The 21,917-nt window shown below is 38.0% G+C and overlaps 1 protein-coding gene across 4 annotated transcripts in view; it reads right to left on the bottom strand.

The window, feature by feature from the left end:
• dlg2 (discs, large homolog 2 (Drosophila)) overlaps positions 1–21,917 on the bottom strand; it is an 841,994-nt gene that overhangs the window by 215,441 nt on the left and 604,636 nt on the right. The gene's annotated exons all lie outside the window — the stretch shown is intronic.

Here is a 21,917-nt window from a genome sequence, read left to right as displayed (position 1 = left end):
AGCGAGTGATGGCCCCAGTCATTTTCTTATGATTGCAAGACCCTGTTGGACATTGTTAATGTGGAATGCTGCAAGTCCAATTCACTGATTTATTGGTGGACAGCAGGAGCAGACAGTAGGGGAGCTGCGTGGCCTCGATTGTAGTGAGAACCAGGACTCAACTGTTTATACCCACCCAGGATAAAGGCATTGGAGTCAGTGTGGCACAGCATACAAGCTGAAGTCAGTGTTACGCCCAGTGTTCGGACAATAAGTATTGTGTTTGACTGCAGATTTCTGTACCATTTATGGACTCAGTGTCTTGGACTATATTTTTTTGTGTGACTGTATTTCCCTGATATCTTATTTGTGCTTTATGACTATTGGTACTGTGCTTTGTACTTTGGCTCTGGAGTAATGCTGTTTTTTTTGGCTGTATTCATGGGTAATCATGTATGGTTGAATGGAAATTAAACTTGAATTGAATTGAATAGAAACTTCTCGTTCTGCAGTTGAGGAGTTGAATGTGAGGGTGGAGCTCCAAGAGTTGAGAAGCACGCAAGCCTTGCCAGTGCCTCAGAATCCTCCAAGATTGTCTTCCAATCCAGAGTCTGTTCCGTGAAGCAGTATGAGATGTGTTCAGGATTATTCCAACAGACTCTGTGATCTGCAGAGTTAAGGAAGAGATTGGCTCAGTAACATCCTGATATACAGGCATGCTGAAGATCAGCAAATCCTTCTATGCTGGCCTGGATGATAGAAAGGCCACAGACTTCATTGCTTCTTGGAACTCTTACATGAAGGTCTTTGATAACAGCAAGTAGGAGAGTCTGGACCAACCACTAACTGTGGAAGAGCTGCCAGATTCTGTTTAGTTGAAGTGAATAAAACTAACAGGTGTGACAATTTACCGGTTGCGTTGTATTTGCTCAGCAAAGTGGATAGCTGAGTGCCACAGAGCCCACAACACTGAGCTGCTGGCTGGCAGCCTGTCAGAATCAATGAAAAAGAATATTATTGGCCTCATTTACAAGAAGAGAGAGCGGGAAAACATCAGGAACTGGAGACCCTCATTGCTGTTGAATGCCAATTACTAAGTTCAAAGTACATTTATTATCAAAGTACATATACGTCACTTTATACAGTTTGAGATTCATTTTCTTTCAGGCCATCATAGTAAGTACAAGAAAAACAGTAAAATCAAAGAAAGACCTCACTCAACGGGCAAACAACAACCAATGTGCAAAAAAAAATCAACAAACTGTGCAATTACAAAAAAAAGAGAAAAAAAGAAGAAATAATAGTAATAAAAAAGCAATACATATTGAGAACATGAGATGAGGATTCCTTGAAAGTGAATCCAGTTCAGTGGGAACAGTGCAGTGATGGGGCAAGTGAAGTTCAGTAAAGTTATTTCCTCTGGTTCAAGAGCCTGATGGTGAGGGCTAATAACTGTTCCTGAACCTGGTTGTGCAGGTCCTGAGGCTCCTGCACCTTCTTCCTGATGGTAACAGCGAAAAGAGAGCATGGCCTGGATGATGGAGGTCCCTGCGGATGGATCCTTGTACAAGATCTTGTACAAGGCCTTCTTCAAACAAATCAAGTATGTTCTGGGACAGGTGATCCATCTGCACCAAACCTGTGCTGTACCAGACAGGAAAATCTCTGACAGCCTTGCATCGATTAGGAATATCATCATCAACGTGTGGGCAGGACCCTCAGATGAAGGGTGGAAAAGCATACTCGTTGAAGTATGTTAGCATCACATGAAGTATAAAGTATATAAGTACCTCTTGTATGTCTGCCGAAGATCCTTGCAAACTTCTATCGATGTACAGCAGAGAACATTCTGACTATTGCATCATTGCCTGGTATTGAGGCTCCAACGCACAGGATTGCACGAGGCTGCAGAGCCTTGTAGACTCAGCCAGTTGCATCATATACATAACTGTCCCCGCTATCAAGGACATTTTCAAGAGGTGGTATCTCAAGAAGGTGGCATCCATCACTAAGGACCCTCACCATCTGGGCATGCCACTTTTCACCACTAACATAAGGGAGGAGATATAGGAGCTTGAAGACCCACAGTCTGTCATCAGATTTCTCAAAGATCCATGAATCATGAACACTATCTTGTTATTCTTTTTTTTGCACCATTTAATTATTTTGTAGTTTATAGTAGCATTGTGTCTTTGCACTGTACCACTGCCACAAGAAAACAAATTTCATATCATTTAAGACAGTGATAATAAACCTGTCTCTGATTGTTTAAAGTGTCACTATTTGCTGAGGCACTATCAGTGTAATTTTGAAATGCCATTCAAAATGCTCTCCATTAGTTCATTCTGGTACATTGTGAAAAGAGGTTTATACTTACATAAGAAAAAAACTAAGGAGAGGGTAGGTCCACTTAGTGATAAAGGAGGGAATTTATGCTTGGTGTCAAATCAGATGTCACAGGTACAAAATGAGAACTTTGTGTTGGTATTTACAGAGGAGATAAAATTGAAGGATAGTGAAAACAGAGTGGGGCATAATAATATGCTGGGACATTTTGAGATTCAGGAGGATGTAGTTGTTAATTCTGAAAAGCATTGAGGTGGATAAGTACCCAAGGCCTGTTGGCATATATGACCATAAGACATAAGAGCAGAATTTGGCCAATCAGCCCATCATGTATGCTCTGCCATTATTATCCCTCTCAACCCCATTCTCTCTTAATAAACATTGATGCCCTTATTGATCAAGAACCTATCAACCTCCGCTTTAAATATAACCAGTGGCTTGGCCTCCAAGCTGCCTGTGGTAATGTATTCCACAAATTCATCATCCTCTGGCAAAACAAATTCCTCCTTATCTCTATTGTAAAGGGATGTCCTTCTACTCTGAAGCTGTGCCCTCTGGTTCTAGACTCCCCTACTATAGAGAACATCTTCTCCACGTCTACTTTATCTAGGCCTTTCAATATTCAGTAGTTTTCAATGAGATTCTTCTGAACTCCTCAAGCAATGAAACACACCCCACACATTTACCTTTACACTCCCTGAATCATTCTCGTGAACCTTCTCTGGATCCTCTCCAAAACCAGCAGATGATTTCTTAGATAAGGGGTCCAAAACAGCTCACAATACTTCAAGTTCGGCCTGACCAATGCCTTTTAAATACTCAGAATTACTCTTTGCTTTTATATTCTAATCCTCTCAACATGAATGTCAATGTTGCATTTGCCTTCCTTGCCACCAACTTAACCTGCAAGTTAACGCTTAAGGGATCCTGCACGAGGACTTTCAAGTACATTTGCACCTCTGTTTTCTAAATTTGCTCCTCATTTAGAAAATAGTCTATGCCTTTATTCCTTCTACTGAAGTACATGACCATACACTTCCTTACACTGTATTCCATTTGTCACTTCCTTGTCCACTCTCCTAAATTTCTCTTAGCCCTTCCGCAGATTCCCCGCTTCCTCAACACTACCTCTCCCTGCACCTATTTTTGTACCATCTGTAAACTTGGCCAGAAAGCCATCAACTCCATCATTCTAAAATCATTGACATGTAATATGGAAAGATGTGATCCCAACACCATCCTCTGCAGAACACCACTTGTCATCGGCAGCTAACTAGAAAATGCCCCTTTATTACCACTTTGCATCTTGCCAGTCAGACAATCTTCTATCCATGTTACACACATCAAAGTTGCTGGTGAACACAGCAGGCCAGTCATCATCTCTAGGAAGAGGTACAGTGGTCGTTTCGGGCCGAGACCCTTCGTCCGTCCTGATGAAGGGTCTCGGCCCAAAACACCGACTGTACCTCTTCCTAGAGATGCTGACTGGCCTGCTGTGTTCACCAGCAACTTTGATGTGTGTTGCTTGAATTTCCAGCATCTGCAGATTTCCTCGTGTTTGCGTTCTATCCATGCTAGTATCTTTCCTATAATACCATAGGCTCTTATCTTGATTTGTAGCCTCATGTGCTGTACCTTGTCAAAGGCCTTCTGAAAATCTAAGTAAGCAATATCCACTGACTCTCCTTCATCTATCTTGCCTGTTATTTCCTCAATGAATTCCAACAGATTTGTTAGGCAAGATTTCTCCGTGAGGAAACCATGTTGAATTTGGCCTATTATATCATTTGCTTTCAAGTACCCTGAAACCTCATCCTTAATAATAGATGCAAAAATCTTACGAATCACTTAAGTCAGGCCAGCTGACCTATAATATCTTGTCTTGTGCCTCTCCCTTCTTAAAGAGAGGAGTGACATTTTCAAATTTCCAGTCCTCTGGAACCATTTCAGAATCTAGTGATTCTTTGAAGATTACTGCTAACACATTCACAATCTCTTCAGCTACTTCTTTCAGAAACCTGGGTGTAGTCATCTGATCCACATGCCTCATCTATCTTCAGACCTTTCAGCGAACCAAGCAACTTCTCCTTCATAATAGCAACTACACTCATTTCTGCACCCTGACACACTTAAACTTCTAGCATACTGCTGGTGTCTTCCCCTGTAAAGCCTGATGAAAAATACTTAGAAAGTTCATCCATCCTTTCTTTATTCCCCATTACTACTGCTCCAATATAATTTTCCACACTTTTACACTATATATGCAAATAAAGACTTTTGGTATCCTCTTTTATATTATTTTCTAGGGTACCTCCATATTTCATCTTTTCTCTCGTTATTGCTTTTTAGTTGCCTTCTGTCACTTTTTAAAAGCTTCCCAATCCTCTAGTTTCCCAATAATTTTTGCTATATTATACACCTTTTCATTTGATTTAACGTTGTCTTTGGCCTCCCTTGTTAGCCATGGTTGTTGCATCCTTCCTTTAGAATAGTTAAAGCCATAAGGCCATAAGACATAGTGGCATGATTAGGCCATTTACCCCACAGAGTCTGTTCCGCCATTCCATCTTAGCTGAATTATTATTCCTCTCAACCCCATTCTCCTGCCTTCTCCCTGTAACCTTTGATACTCTGACTAATGAAGAACCTATCAACTTAGATTTAATACTTAATGACTTGGCCCCCACAGCCATCTGTGGCTATGAATTCTACAGATCCCCTTCCCTCTGGCTAAAGAAATTCTTTCTCAACTCTGTTCTACAAAGGACATCCTTCTATTCTAAGGCAGTGCACTCTGATCCTAGACTCACCCACTATAGGAAACATCCTCTCCACATCCACTCTATCTGGGGCTTTCAATATTCGATCCCCCCTTATTTTTTATAACCCTTTCATTCCTAGAATAATTCTCATAAATACTGTTCCCCATAAGCTGCACAGGTGCATGGTTGCACTGTAACCGAAATGCTCCCGTGCATGTAGCCTTTGCGACCGCACTGCTGGACTTTTCATAGTATGCATATTACAAAAAAAAAAGGTTTAAAGTGCTGCACAGTTTTCAGGCCATGAAAAAACTTCCTCTTTAGAGCTGTAAGAAAAATACAGGGAAATTTGCTCATGAACCTCCTCTGGATCATCCCCAATGCCAACATATCCCTTCTTAAATAATGGGCCAAAATGCTCCAACTGAAGTTTGACCAAAGCCTTATAAAGCCTCAACATCACTTCCTTGCTCTTATATTCCAGCAATCCCAACATGAATACTAACAATGCATTTGCCCTATTCTGTTCATCTGCCATTTCTTTGTCTCCAATTATTACCGGCCCAACGCCATTTTCCAGCGGTCCAATATCCATTCTCACCTCTTTTTTTACTCTTTATATATCTGAAAAAACTTCTGGTATCCTCTTTCAAATTACTACCTAGCCTGCCTGCATATTTAATTTTGCTCTCCTTATAGCTTTTTTAGTTACTTTCTGTGGAATTTTAAAAGCTTCCCAATTCTCTAATTTCCTACTAATCTTTGCTCTATTATATGCCTTCTCTTTTGCTTTTATGCTGGCTTTGACTTCCCTTGTCAGCCGTGGCTGTGTCATCCTGCCTTTAGAATACTTCTTCTACTTTGGGATGTATTTATCCTGCACCTTCCAAATTTCTCCCAGAAACTCCAGCCATTGCTGCCCTGTCATCATATCTGCTAGTGTCCCCTTCCAATCAACTTTGGGCAGGTGTTGTCTCATGCCTCTATAACTCCACCGTAATACTGGTACATCTGACTTTATTTTCTCTCTCTCAAACTGCAGCGTAAACTCTGTCATATTATAATCACTGCCCCCTTTACCTTAAGACCCCTAATCAAACCTGGTTCATTACACAACACCCAATCTAGAATACCCTTTCCCCTAGTGGGCTCAACCACAAGCTGCTCTAAAGAGCTATCTTTATACTTTATACTTTATTGTTGCCAAACAATTGGTACTAGAACGTACAACCATCACAGCGATATTTGATTCTACGCTTCACACTCCCTGGATTACAAATATTAAATATTAAAAATATTAAAATAGTAAAAATTAGTAAATATTAAAAATTTAAATTATAAATCATAAATAGAAAATAGAAAAATGGGAAGTAAGGTAGTACAAAAATACTGAGAGGCAGGTCCAGATATTTGGAGAGTACGGCCCAGATCCGAGTCAGGGTCCGTTCAGCAGTCTTATCACAGTTGGAAAAAAGCTGTTCCCAAATCTGGCCATATGAGTCTTCAAGCTCCTGAACCTTCTCCCGGAGGGAAGAGGGACAAAAAGTCTGTTCGCTGGGTGGGTCGTGTCCTTGACTATCCTGGCAGCACTGCTCCGACAGCGTGCGGTGTAAAGTGAGTCCATGGACGGAAGATTGGTTTGTGTGATGTGCTGCGCCGTGTCCACGATCTTCTGCAGCTTCTTTCGGTCTTGGACAGGACAATTTCCATACCAGGTTGTGATGCACCCTAGAAGAATGTTTTCTACGGTGCATCTATAAAAATTAGTGAGGGTTTTAGGGGACAGGCCAAATTTCTTTAGTTTTCTCAGGAAGTAAAGGCGCTGGTGGGCCTTCTTGGCAATGAACTCTGCTTGGTTGGACCAAGTCAGGTCATTTGTGATATTGACCCCGAGGAACTTAAAGCTTTTGATCTGTTCCACTTGCGCACCACTGACGTAAATTGGGTTGTGCGGTCCGCTACTCCTTCTGAAGTTAACAACCAATTCCTTCGTCTTGCTGACGTTGAAGGATAGGTTATTGTCTTCGCACCATGCCAGCAGGTTCTTAATTTCCTCTCTGTACTCAAACTCATCAATACCCGAGACACGGCCTACAATTGTTGTGTCATCAGCAAACTTATATATTGAGTTTGATGGAAACTTGGCTACACAATCACGGGGGTACAGAGAGTACAGCAGGGAGCTGAGTACACAGCCTTGTGGGGCACCGGTGCTCAGAGTGATTGCAGAGGAGAGCTTGTCCCCTATTTTTACAGCTTGGGTCCTGTCTGTGAGGAAGTTGAAGATCCAGCTGCAGATCTGAGTGCTAAGGCCCAGGTTCCGGACCTTAGGAATCAGTTTATTTGGAATGATGGTATTAAAGGCAGAGCTGTAGTCAATGAAAAGGAGTCTTATGTATGCGTCTTTATTCTCCAGGTGTTCTAAGGAGGAATGTAGGGCCAGAGAGATGGAATCTGCCGTTGACCTGTTGTTCCGGTAGGCGAATTGCAAAGCATCGAGTTTGACCGGTAGGCTGTGGTTGATGTGTGCCATAACCAATCTCTTGAAGCACTTCATAGCAATTGATGTCAGAGCCACAGGTCAATAATCATTCAGGCATGCCACCTTGCTCTTCTTCGGCACTGGGATTATCGTTGCCTTCTTAAAACACGAGGGAGCAAACACTCCAGCTAGCTCACTTGCACAGGCCCGGAGAACCCATCCCGGGATGTCATCTGGGCCGGTCGCCTTTCTTGGATTTATCTTCAGGAAGGCCCTTGTAGGCAATCTAAAATTCCTTCTCTTGGGATCCAACACCAACTTGATTTTCACTATCAACCTATATATTGGAATCCTGCATGACTATTGTATCATTACTTTTTTACACATCTTTTCTATCACCCATTGTAATTTGTACCCCACATCCTGGCCTGCATATAACTCCCATTGCGGTCTTTTTACCCTTTCAGTTTCTTACCTCTACTCACAAAGATTCTACATCTTCTGATCCTATGTCACCTCTTTATAAGGATTTGATTTCATTTTTTACCAACAAAACTACCTCACCCCCTCTGCCTACCTACCTGTCCTTTCATAAAATGTGTATCCTTGAATGTTAAGCTTCCAGCTCTGATTTTCTTTTAGCCACGTCTCAGTGATGCCCACAATGCCACATTTGCCATATTTCTGTTATTCACTGAAGATGAAGCCTTTCTGTATTGTCTTCACACTCACAGCACACATTGTCACTTATTTTGTATTGTCAGCTTTTTGATCTCTCATCCAAACTATGAATAGCTGGTGCCCCATGAACTTTGTGCGCACTACCTTTCAAACCCAATCTGACCCACTTATTCCTATTTTTGTCTTCTATCTATTAAGCAAATCTCAATGTACACTGGTAAACAGGCACTATTTTTGCTTAATAATTGTATGTGTAGCATCTATTTATTGATTTTGCTTAGAAATACAGGGCTGAATAGGCTCTTCCCGCAAACCCTACCAACCCCGATTTAACCCTAACCTAACCATGGGACAATTTCCAATGACCAATTAGCTGCCCAGTATATCTTTTGACTACGGAAGGAAACGGGAGGATCCATAGAAAACTCACACATTCCACGGGGAGGACATACAAAGGGTGACAGAATGAACTCCGAACTCCGACGCCTCGAGTTGTAATTGCGTCCTGCTAACCACTGCGCTACCGTGGTGCATCTGACTGAAGTACTTGAGAAAGTCCAAATCCAGCATGAAAGTTACTTCCATCCAACCTATTATGTTGGTTTCAACCTCAAAAATCTTAAAAAGATTTGTCAAACATTTTTTCTTTTTAAAAATCCATGTTGGTTGCCAATACTATTATTATTTTCTTGATGCCCTGTTGCCAGCTTCTTAAGAAGAGTTTCCTGCATTTACCATATAATTGGTGTCAGTCCAGCTAATCTGTGGTACCACTTTCTATCTCCCATTCTGTGGAAACCATTCTGAACTCTATGATAATTTGGAAGATAACAACTAATCTAACCATTATCATAGCAGCTCCTTCAAATCTCCAGGTCATTAGGTCTATGCAAATTATCAATTTTCAGTTCCATTAAATAGTCTAAAATACTAACTATTTACTGATGTTAATTTCTTTTAAGTCCTCATCCACTATTAACTTGTAGTGCTCCATTAATTCCAGGAAGTTTCTGGTCTTCTGCCATGAATTCAGACATAAAATATTTGTCTTCCATATCCTTATTCTCCAATATAATTTCTCCTTCAGTCTGTAAGAGACCAACAGTTAATATAAATACTTTATTTTACTTTTTTTGTATCCATGGAATCTCTTGTAGCATAGCTTTTATGTTTCTGGCTAGCCTACATTTATTTTCAACTTTCCATTTCCTTATCAATGTCCTTGTCCTCTTTTCCTTTATTGAATATGGAAATATTTGAATTATATCACATTGTTTGCAACAGTATATAAATCTCTGCTGATCTAATGCTACCTTCAACTACTCTTAACAGCCACAAATGGGCCACTTTCTAGTCTGCTCCCTCTTTAAGGGTAATAAATTATTTGCAAACTTTGTATAAATTCTTTAGCCATTGTGTGTTTCCTGTCATTTCCTGTAATGCAATTTCCCAATCCACTGTAGTGGATTCACACCTTTTGCCTTCAGAATTTGATTTATTCAAATTTCACACCATGATCTTAGATTGAACTAAATCACTTTATTTTTTAATATAAATTTAATTAAGGCATCCGTTAGTCTTGCGAGACCATGGATCTGCGCCTGGAAAGTCTTCACTCTCCAGGGCGCAGGCCTGGGCAAGGTTATATGGAAGACCAGCAGTTGCCCATGCTGCAAGTCTCCCCTCTCTACGACACCAATGTTGTCCAAGGGAAGGGCATTAGGACCCGTACAGCTTGGCACCAGTGTCGTCACAGAGCAATGTGTGATTAAGTGCCTTGCTCAAGGACACAACACGTTGCCTCAGCTAGGGCTCGAACTCACGACCTTCAGGTCGCTAGTCCAATGCCTTAACCACTTGGCCACATGCCCTCTTTAATATAAAACCTGTCATATTATGATCTATACTCCCTAAAGACCCAGTAAGTATCAGAATATCAACTAACTCCCAGTTTTAACCAGATCTAAAGTAGCCTGTTCCCTCACTCTAATAATCTATAAAACTCTCTGTTATATATTTCATTATTTTGTCCTCTACTGTATTGCTGTTCAATATATATCTGCACATATTTTATGTATATCAAAGTCCTATATGATATTGAACTTATTTCCTAAACCTTAAATGTTTTGATTTATACTGTCCTACATTGCCATGATTGTTTGAAGGCTTATATAAAATTCCCACCTTGTTTGTATCCTGTTCTTTAGCTCTGCTTTAACTTATTTTACTTCTTAATTTTGGGGTTCTGGACCAATATCCTTCCTCTCTTTTTCCTTTATACCATTTTTAACATCAGAGTTTTGCCACCTCCTTTTACATTTTATCTCTTTGAAAAGTTAAATATCCTGGAATAATAAATACCAGTCTTGTACACTGTCTGTTTAATTGTATTTCCCAGTCAGATGGCCTGCAGTCAAAACCCATCAATAATGTTACCAGTGATCACTAACCAAACTTGGATCACTTCAAATGCCCTCAAAGATAGAGCTGCCTGATTCAAATACATTCAGCTTTATCCTTTTTCACACTGTACCAAGTGTAGTTGATGAACTATTGCTCTTGAGAATAGTCTGTCATTAGAGTAGCAGACTAAAACCTTGATCTTCTGGAAGTCAAAAAAATTCATCAGCCTGAGCTGTTAACTCTGTTTCTCTCTCCAGAGAAAACTTCTAACATCTTCTGTTTTTGTCCCTCCTCCTTCCATGATGAACCACGACACGGGCCCTTTTATCTTTCTCCACACCCTCTTTGCAAACCCACAATCCACAAAGAAGTGAGCTACTGTCTCCTCCCCATTACAATCAACCCCTGTCCAATTCCCCTTGTCTAATTTCCTGCTCAAATTATACCCTCTCCTCTTTTCTACGAGAATTTAATGCAATTTCCACTCAACTACGTACTGCTCAACTGTCCTTCGCAACTCCCTGAATATATCCTATGTACATCTGATTCCATCATAATCTGTGTCTCTCTACTGAACTAGTGAAAATAATTGTCATCGCTGTCCTCTTTCACAGACTGTCCGTACATTTTCCTCTGCCATCCTTGTAACTGAGCAGCTCGTTTTCAATTACCCCTTCCCCAACAAAGAATTTGGATGTAGTTGTCAATCTCAAACCCATGTTTACTTTTCCTGGAACTCTACAGGAAATATACAGGTTATAAAATGCTACAGGATCCGCCAAACATACAAAGAGCCCAATTAAAATGACAAACCTTTGTCCATACGACCATTGTTCTATTTATGTATTTGACCTGCTGTATAAGGTGCAGTAAGTTGTGAGTGACAACCAGGATTCAGGTGGTAGAGCCTGAGAACTGGATCTCCTGGAATGGTCTATGACAACTCACCATTGCTTCAGTGATTTTAAATATTTCTTATACTCAGCGACATTTCAAAAAAGTTTTAGTGAAATTGAATAAATTATAAAATGATTCAAAACCATAAAATTAATAAATTTATTTAACACTAATTACTATAAACTAATTAGAAATGTAAATATAAAGTGAAATATAGAAAAATAGGAGTCTTAATCCAAATTTACCTTTATAATGGAGCTCGACAATGCCACTCAGAAGAATGGGTCCCTTTTTTTTAGGTGGGGAATGGACTCAGTGTGAGTGAAAGTGGCAGAGCAAAAGCATCCAGTGCATTTCCGAATTCTGTATTGCAGTGCCCAGACATAGAAGTCAATGACTCACTAAACATTGGAGGGAAGACAAGCAGTGGTTTAAACTACAGAACTGTCACCAATATCAGAGTTTATTCTTGCCCTATTGTCTTCAGCTCCTATGATTTCCTTGTTGCTCATGTTATCTCCCTCTCCATCATTGTACCTGGCTGAACCAAATTGTTTACAATCTTGAGTGTCTGACTCAGTCCTGAGCTGAGCTGCTAACTTTATGTACTCTCCATCATACTTAATTGTCTAGTTCTAATTCAATTATCTCTAAGGCTGCTTCTGCCATTCAATGTCAAATTCTGATCAATATTCTTAGGAATCCCAAATCTGACTATCCCAATGTTCTTCAGATCAAGCTCCTATCCTGCACTCTCTGTACACTTCAAATCATGCAATCAATCTTAAAGCACAGTGAATCATCATTCTCACATTGACCTATTTTGCATTCTGGTCCATTACAGAGATCATTAAAACCTTTCTGCTTAAATAATTATGCTTATATCCCTACAAAATGCTGCAGTTAACTCAGCAGGCCAGGCAGCATCCCTTCATGAGGACCCTTCATCAGGCATTCCTGAGTCCTGATAAAAGATCACGGCCTGAAACATCGACAGTTTACTCTTTTCCTTAGGTGCTGCCTGGCCTGCTGAATTCCTTCAGACTTTGTGTGTTGCTTTGGATTTCCAGCACCCGCAGATTTTCTTGTGTCTAGGCTTATATCCCTTCTTGGTCCTGTTCATCCCTGTTTGTGTGATTAAAGGAAAATAAGATCAGGAGGAGGTGTAAGTGAGATGATGATTTGCTCTCATCTATTTTGTGCCACTGCCATAGAACGACTACAACAGCCAAATGCCTAGATGATTAGAGATGTAATAACAAAAAAAAACATTTACATTACAAATTGAGTATTTTTATAGTATTTTGTAGTTCTACAGAATTATTCTGAATACACATGCTTATCAGCAGTTTTCTCTATCTTTCCAGCTGAAGTCTTCACTAATCCTACATAAGCAAGATATTCCCACTTACAGCTCCAGCTAACTTCTAATTCACATCACCTTGGAAACCACATTTTTTGTACAGGATGTCATTTTCCCATTACCACCATAAATATTAAAAAAAACAAATTGCTGTTAGCTCATTCTTTATAATAGGCCTGAGATTTTACAGTGCTCTCCATTATACACATCTTCATTACTAATATTATTTTTTATAACTATAAGAGATTTTATACACTAACAATTGTCTTGGCATAAAATATGGAAGGGATTCTGTACTAATTGACTCAACTCAAAAGGTGAATGCTGTAAGCTTTGCTGGCCAGAGATGTTGACCGAAGGAGAAGGGGGAAGGGAGATGTGGTAGGTAATGGAGTGTGTGTTCAGGGAATGGTCTGGATGATACAGGAAGGAAGGTGATAATATACTGTTCAAAAAAAGGTTTGTGTAAATATATTTACTGACAGTAGAAAAATGGGTGGCTTTGACTATCCACTCATGGCTACTATAGAAACATATAAATTAGCTATGTCATCATTATATTTCCTGACCAAAGGTAGAATAATGCTACAAGAATTAAAATGAAATTGTTAAGCAACAATCATTCCCAATTAACTTCTAGAATCAGTGATATTGAATGTTTTATAAAAATGGGACAGAGATCCAGGAAATGTTGCATTGCTAGTGCAAAACTTAGAAAGGGTCAAGTATTGCCTGAAAATCCAAATTAAGTTTCGGATTTTAGGTAAATCAATTCTGAATTTTCCAAAAGTAGACAAATTTGGATTCAGTATTTGAAATGCTATTAAAGGGTATTGAATTAAGGGAGAAATCTTACTATTAAGATAATACCAGCATATTTTAGTTGTACAAATAAAACAAATGGCAAAAGTTAACTGATCTTAACTAATTACCTCTTTTTGGCATTCTTTATTCTGCTCTAGCTCTCATTCCTTTTCTATGCCCTATAATCTAATGAAATGCATTTTCCATTACAAGCTCAATTATTTTGCCATTAGTCATCTATGCATACTAGAAATAAATCAGCAATATAAAATTGCTAACGTATGCAAAGTCAAAATCAATGTAAGCTTACAAACAAACTAATTTGTGTTCATATACAGGCTGTCTTCGTCTGGCATTGAACTGTAATTTGTTTTGCTTGCATGTATATAAGCATTGAAAATTGGTTACATTTGCCAAAGTAAACACGTGAACAGATTATCCAATCAATAGGGTATCATAAGTAATTGTAAATCACATAGAAATGCATTTGCAAAGTATATTTGCTATGAACAGGCGAGTACAAAGAATGCAATAATATATATCAATTCTTATTTAATCAAACTACTTACAAATACATTTTTTCAAGTGCTCGAATTATCTAAAGCTGGTGCAATAATCCCATTTTTACTACTTTAATTTGAACTGTTGATTATTTTACTTAAACCTATAACCAAAAGATTATTTTAGAAAGACAAAACACCACAACTTACCATTACAAATTAGCTTTATAGACATATAAGTTTGCTTATCACAATTATTGCGCAGAAATATACAAACGTACAAATAAGCATTTCCCTGTTTCTAAAAGGGACGTCAATTGATTTCAGAATCCTTGCGTACACCTTATCCAAAAACATCCATTAAAATAGGAATGGTGGTCATCAAATTGCTGTTATTTTGTTTTTCTTAATGTTGCTTGATTCTCATGAACAATTAAACATATTGTCATAAATTCTTTCTCCTTACATTTTCTAACTGAGTGCCATCTGCCTGTTACAGTTACTCACAGATCTATATGAATAAAACTTCTGTATTTGCCACAAGTGCTTACCTTACTGTAGCAAACATGTTCTACCTTATGGAAAATGATCAGACTCCCATAATTTCAGCTCTGCATTATTGTCACTTAATTTGTATAAATGGACTTGAAGTAGATGAAAGAAAACCAGCACAGTACAATAAATTCTGGGGTTAAATCTAGCTACTGCCTTATATAAACATGAAATTACCTGTGTTTTCAGGAGAACTTTGGTTGTATATGCCCTGAAATATTTTGTTATTTAGCATGCACTAATTTTCCAGAGGCGTTTCAGCCATGTACAGAAATTGATTACAGGTTCTCGAAATTTCTGCTTAAATGCTCAGATATTTTCCAATAATAAATATCATATTGTAATTTTAAGTCAAAGGATGAATAGGGTATTCACATGTAACATTGATATCAGAAACCCAAAATTCTATCACTCACACTTTCATTCATTCTCATATGATTACACAGTACTCATCTTGATCGTGCTATTAAAATAAATCCTTGACTCTACTTCAATCATGTAGCAATAATAACAACAGCATCTGTATGACCATGGTAATACATAGCTTATGAATTACACAATAAATAGCATCAAGGCTTCAAAAAGCTTTCCAAATATAAGCTGTATTTTCTACAGGAAGAAAAACATTTTGTCATGGAAACCAGAATCAGTTATCTAATAAAGAGCACTTTCTGATTCTGAAACCACTGGAGTGGCACAATTAGTTTCATTTTAATATTGTATTGACAGATATGCACTTCACATATCTTCTATTCACTTTCCATAGCAAAGGCTATTCGACATTTAAACCTAAACATTAATGGCATGATGATGAAAGCACATTGATATGAAATACTACACATTAGTAGGCCTTCCTGACCTTCTATATTCCAATATTTGCTGTTTTTTTCAGATTTCCAGGATTCATAATAACGTGTTCTTGCGCAGTAACTGTTCTTCCTTTACAGAAATGGTAAATTAGTTTTAAAAAGTAAACAATCTAGATGCCAATAATAAACAATGGCAGACTCAAATAGAAAATCAAATGACTGGTACAATATTTAATTTTACTTGCGCAGCTGAATTATACTTTAATACTATTTTGATGATGCACAGAACCACAGGTGTATTTAATCTCATTCTTTGCACCTCCAACAAAATACAGATGTGAAAAATTAAAATGAATTTAGTTTTGAAGGAGTCAATGCAATTCCCATTTCAGCAAAATTAAATTGGAAGCTTCTTGCTTGTCAAAAGAGGATGCCCAGGAGGCTATTAGTGGGTTAGATAAAATGACTAATTAATTGCTATAGTTAAATACTCAGCCATGTTTTGTTACTACTAATAATGCTATAAATGCCAATGTGGTTTCAATCTTATTTCAAATTTTTAATGTGTATTATTTGCAGTATATTGCACAATACTTTCCTTAACTCTGGAACATATGAACAGTGAAAATACATACATTAGATACTCTTCATTGACTACAACTCTGCAATGAACACAATCATCCAATCAAAACCAATCAATAAGCTCCAAGACCATGGCCTCAATACTTCCTTGTGCAACTGGATCCTCAATTTCCTCACTTGCAAACCAGTCAGTTTAGATTGGTAACGTCTTCTCCACAACCACTATCACCACAAGAGCACTACATGGCTGTGTGCCTGGCTCCATGCTCAACTCACTTTATACTTATGACTGTGAGGTTAAGTACAGCTCCAATGCCAGATTTAAGTTTTCTGATGACACAAATGTTGCTGGACGAATCAAAGGTGGCAACAAATCAGCAGATTCTCACTCAATATCAGCAGAACCAAAGGGTTAATTATTGATTACAGGAGGAGGAAACTGGAAGTCCATGAGTAGGTCCTCATCAAAGGATCAGAGGTGGAGAGGGTCAACTTTAAACTCTTCAACGTTATTGTTTCAGAGGATTTGTCCTGGGTCCAGTACATAAGTGCTATTCCAAAAAGTTACTGCAGTACCTCTACTTTCTAAGTTTGTGAAGATTCAGCATGTCATCTAAAACTTTGACAAACTTGTATAGATGTGTGGTGGAGAGTACAGTGACTGGTTGCGTCATGGCCTGGTATGGGAATACCAATGCCCTTGAAGAGAAAGGCCTACAAGAAGTAGTGGAAATGGCTCAGTCCATCACAGGTAAAGTCCTCCCCACCATTTAGCACATTTTTAAGAAGCGCTGTTGCAGGAGGGCAGTATTCAACATCAAGGACCCCACCATCCAGTCCATCACTCTGCTGCCATTAGGAATGAGGAACAAGAGTCACACACCAACAGGTTCTGGAACAGTTGTTACCCTCAACCATCAGGCTCTTGAACCAGAGGGGAAAACCTCACTCAAGCCAACGATGAACTGATTCCACAATCCATGGACTAACTTTTAAGGACTCCACCACTCATGTTCTCAATATTTATTGCTTGCTTGCTTGCTTGTTTGTTTACTTATTGTTGTTGTATTTTAATTTTTTATTCTCAGCTCAAGCTGGTAAAACCTGAGGTATGAGCATGTTCATTTTTCAATTGCTAGGGACTTTCGGACTATTCTAGTGGTGTTTTGTACTGTGGCTTTCATAAGATTTACAGAAATATTACTGTGTAGGCCTAATAGTTTAATGCTATTGTGTAGTGACTTTGGGATGATACCAGTTGTAGATATTACTATCGGGATATTACTATCTCTTTCTAAATTTTCCAGATCAGTTTCAGAGCAAGATATTAGGCCAAAAGAATACATTATTATGGGTATAGTGAAAGTGTTTATTGCCTTTGTTCTATTTTTACTATTGAGCTCTGTTTGGCAGATTTTCTTAAGCCTTAAAATAAATTCTGTCAAAAGTTTTCCCTTTATCACACTATGATCTATTTACTTTCCATGTTGATATTCCAGATACTTATATATTTCATATTCGTCCATCAGCTGTATTGTATCCTGTAGCTCTGTTTTATATTCTACTAGCTCTATTGCACCTTTATTTAAGTTTAATTATGTGCAATTATCAATGCTAAAGTTCATGTTTATCTTTAGAAAATCATTCTACTATTTGAATTAATTGCCTCAGCTTTACTGACAAAGGAGAATATAATTTCAAATCGTCCATGTATAGAAGGTGTGTCAAAGTATAATCAATTTGGTTGTTTCTGATTTGACACCCTATTTTCATCCTATTCAGTAAATCAGAGAGCAGATTTAAAGCTTGACAAAACCATAATGATCTTAGAGAGTCACTCTGGAAAATGCTACAGTTTATTTTGATAATATAGGTTGTTCTTTTTTGGTTGTTAATGGATAGGATGATTATAATACGCCAATGTTTTATCAGATGCTACAGGAATTTCACAAGTCAAGGTGTAGTTTATATATATTAAGAATTTCTGTTAACCGTGAGTATAGGACAGAATTAAATGCTTTTTGGAAGACAATATAACAACAACAAAGATTTCTACTTTTCCGCTGGGCTTGATTTAGAATTACAGGATCTATCTTCAGCTGTTCTTTACATCATTTCATACCCTTATGACATCTTTTCTGATCTTCTGTTAAGTATATTGCGGTTATGTTAGTGAGTGGTCATTAGTTGTGAGATGCTTGAAGGTCAATATAGTTTGTAAACAAGTAATGGGATGATTTTTCAATAGGTCATTTGTAATTTCTCCTTTTAGGTAAGAGGTATGTTTTACCTTCTATCAAAAATCTGGGCACATTTTCAGGAATTTTGAGAAAATTGTTGTTAAATATTAATAGGTACAGATGAAGGCAAGTAAATTTTATGCCAATAATTATGGATATTATCACTGCCAGAACTTTTCCAGTTGTGGTTATTTTTTTAGCATATCCATTGTAATTTCAGGAGTTTGCACTTCTTCAATTGCATTTCTTCAATTTGTGTTTCTTGTTCGTCCTTAATCTAGCTTGTTCCTTGATTGTGCAAACACTCAAAGTTTGACAAGATATTAGACCTAAAGTTCATTATCTCTGTGTTTATTGGTAACTCTGTCAATGAAATTTTACTGCATCAAATTTAGTTTCAATGTCCTGTATAAACCTTTATCATTGAATCTGAACTGATGAATCTGTTTCCTTCATCTGGCACATTCAATATATCTATTTATTCTGGCTTTCTATGCACCAAGCTTTTGTTTTAGTGTATCTATAAATTCTACGATACTTTTATTAGGTCGATCATATCTTGTGTGGAGCTTATGCTTCCTTAGTATTTCCTCAGCTTTTCACTTAACTTTCTTGCTCAGGTTATCCATTTTATACTCTATTAGGCAGGCTATTTCTGCTCTTAGGGTTTCAAACTTATTTCTTAATCTTTTCTGCCATTTTGGCATTCTCATTTCATTACTCAGTTTAAGGTTTCTATTTATGAGTGCCATTGCACTGCACTGCTGTTAATACCGTGCAGTATATTATTGTGTGTAATTCTTCAAATATTTCAAGTTTTCCTAGATATTGTGGTAATATAATATTGTTGAGAGTATTAACAATTTTTGCACATTTTGGTAATGTGTTTTGTTTTGGTACATAGGGTCTTTTTGATGGGTCAGTGCTCATGTATTTTGTCAGTGTGGTGTTAAATGTTAGGATAATTTTATCTGTAAGCTCAGCTTCATCGTCAGCATTCTACAGTTGCTTTTACCATCAGGTGTTAGAGCAGTTGTTGAAGTAATTCGGGAAGTGGCGCCTTCATTATTTTCCTGTAGAGTATTGTTGTGGTCTTTAGGTTGGTTTCTTTCTAACTTGTGCTACTGCATGTTTTATTTGATTTCTAAATGGATATTGAACCCATGAACAATACCTCACTACTTTTTATTTTCTGTTTTTTTTCTGCACTACTTATTTTAACGTAACTATTTAATAGATGTGTGTATGTAATTCAGTTTTTCCCCTGTATTTATTTATCATTGTTGTGCTGCCATAAAGCTAACGAATTACACAACATATGCCGGTGATATTCAAACTGATTCTGATTTGGTTTAACATGTCTATAGGGATTATATTTTTTTTACTATCATTCATGCTGATCTGCTATTTGTTATGCATTTACTTGCATGAAGGGATATTGCACTATAAAGTTTATCCTCGTTTGCTCTCATGTCAGCCTCAAATTCTGTTACTCGATAATATTCACACATTATGAATGTGTTTACTTCTAATGACCATTTCATGTGTTATTATTATTATTATTTCTCTTTTTTATATTTGCATAGTTTGTTGTCTTTTGCACATTGGTTGTCCATCTTTGTTGTGTGCAGTTTTTCATTAATTCCATTGCGTTCTTTGGATTTACTGTGAATGCCCGCAAGAAAATAGATCTCAGAGTAGTATATGGTGACATTTATGTATTTTGATAATAAATTTACCTTGAACGTTGAAGTTTTGAACTTTGAATACTGTAGGATGTGTCAAGTGTGTACACCAGCACTGCACAAAATAGGCACTTAACTTTGCCAATTCTAGTTTACGGCTACTTTAGGCCATTCTAGCTTAGATGAGTTATGACAATGCAGCCAACATCATGTGTTCATCACATATGTGAATTAAGCAGTTTGCACAACTTTGCTCCCTCATATTACTGTTATCAATTATAGAGATCTTCAGCTCCAGCTCAATATCATGGTGCAAGAACCAGCCTGCTTGGTTGCAACTTTGAACATTTCCATAACACTGAGCTATATACCCACCTAAACGGTTTTTCAACTGCATCTGATAAAGCCTTGCCTTCATCAGAAGGGCAAGAATAGCAATCATTTATGGAATCACAGACACTCACATGCTAAACACCAAGGCACATATTCCCCACTAACCTCTGGTAAATCGTGTAGACCAGTTCTTTCACCATGATATTGAGCATCTTGAGTGTTGCTGGAGCTGAAGATAAAGTCATGTACATTTAGACCAAAGATGAATGGCAGCTGGCCATGGGAAGTAGACTAACAATGCAAGCACCATGGTGGGTCAAGAGGCATTAGGCAATCTCCCAATGCCTTTCAACAGCAATTAAATGCTGACCTTCCAGTCTGCTGCATTTCATGAATGAATTTATATAAAAACAATTATTTCTTGTTCCTTATTTTGGGCACCACAATAGCGTAGCAGCTATTACATCTTGGGGCGTCGGAGTTTGGAATCTAATCCTGGCATCCTCTGTACGGAGTCTGTCTGTCCTCCCCGTGGAATGTGTGGGTTTTCCCTGGGTACTCCAGTTTACCCCCACAATCCAAGACGTACCAGCTAGGTTAATTGATCATTGTAAATTGTCCGATGATTAGGTTAGGGTTAAATGGGGGTTGTTGGGGGTTGCTGGGGTGATGCTGCTCAAAGGGCCAGAAGGGCCAACTCTGTGCAGTATTGCTAAATTTCATCGTTCTATTTCTGTATTCCATCCATTGATTATCACCTCAGCGTCTAGTTGATCATAATGGATGAAAGAAAGCCAAACCGGTCTTTATTCCAAATGATATTTCTCTATCCAATTAAAACAACAGCTAGGAAAAGGGATGAGGTCCTGAACAGCAAATATAGGGAGCTAGGAAGGAAGCTAAAACACAGGGCTTCATGTGTGGAAATTTCTACATTGAGATTATTGCAGAAGATTCTTAAAAACAGGATTTACGAGCATTCAGAGAAGTGTAGTCTGATTAGGGATTGTCAGCCTGGCTTTGTGAAGAGCAGGTTTGCCTTGTGAGCCTGATTGGCAATATGTGGTTGCTCAGCCAGACTCCAAATGGGTGGCTAATAAGAAATACCATCATTCTGAGTGCCCCAGAAACAGAAATCACATGGGAATGCAAGTGTAGTTTAAGTTTAGGTTCCAAAGTAACTGGCTGAATTCCCAAAGCTGTTGACCAGTCCTGAAAATAATATTATCTTTTTTTTAATATATTACTGAAAAAAGTGCCAAGCAATGCAATGTCTTGGCAGTAGTGTTCAAAGAAAATTATAGGATAACTTCATTCACCATTACTCTGAACTGGTCCTATGATCTACAGACTCACTTTCAAGAACTCTTTACAACTCATGTTCTCAGTATTATTTTGATTAGCTTTTTGCTTCTTGCACACCAGTCTTTGTCAGTTTTTGCCTTTTATATATAGTTCTTCTTAAAATTCTATTGTATTTCCTTTATCTGGTGAGTGCC

Source organism: Mobula hypostoma, chromosome 7 (assembly GCF_963921235.1).
Source record: "Mobula hypostoma chromosome 7, sMobHyp1.1, whole genome shotgun sequence".
In the NCBI taxonomy this organism is placed as follows: Eukaryota; Metazoa; Chordata; class Chondrichthyes; order Myliobatiformes; family Myliobatidae; genus Mobula; species Mobula hypostoma.
The sequence above is the reverse complement of the archived record's forward strand: the minus strand, read 5'-3'. Positions and strand labels throughout refer to the sequence as shown.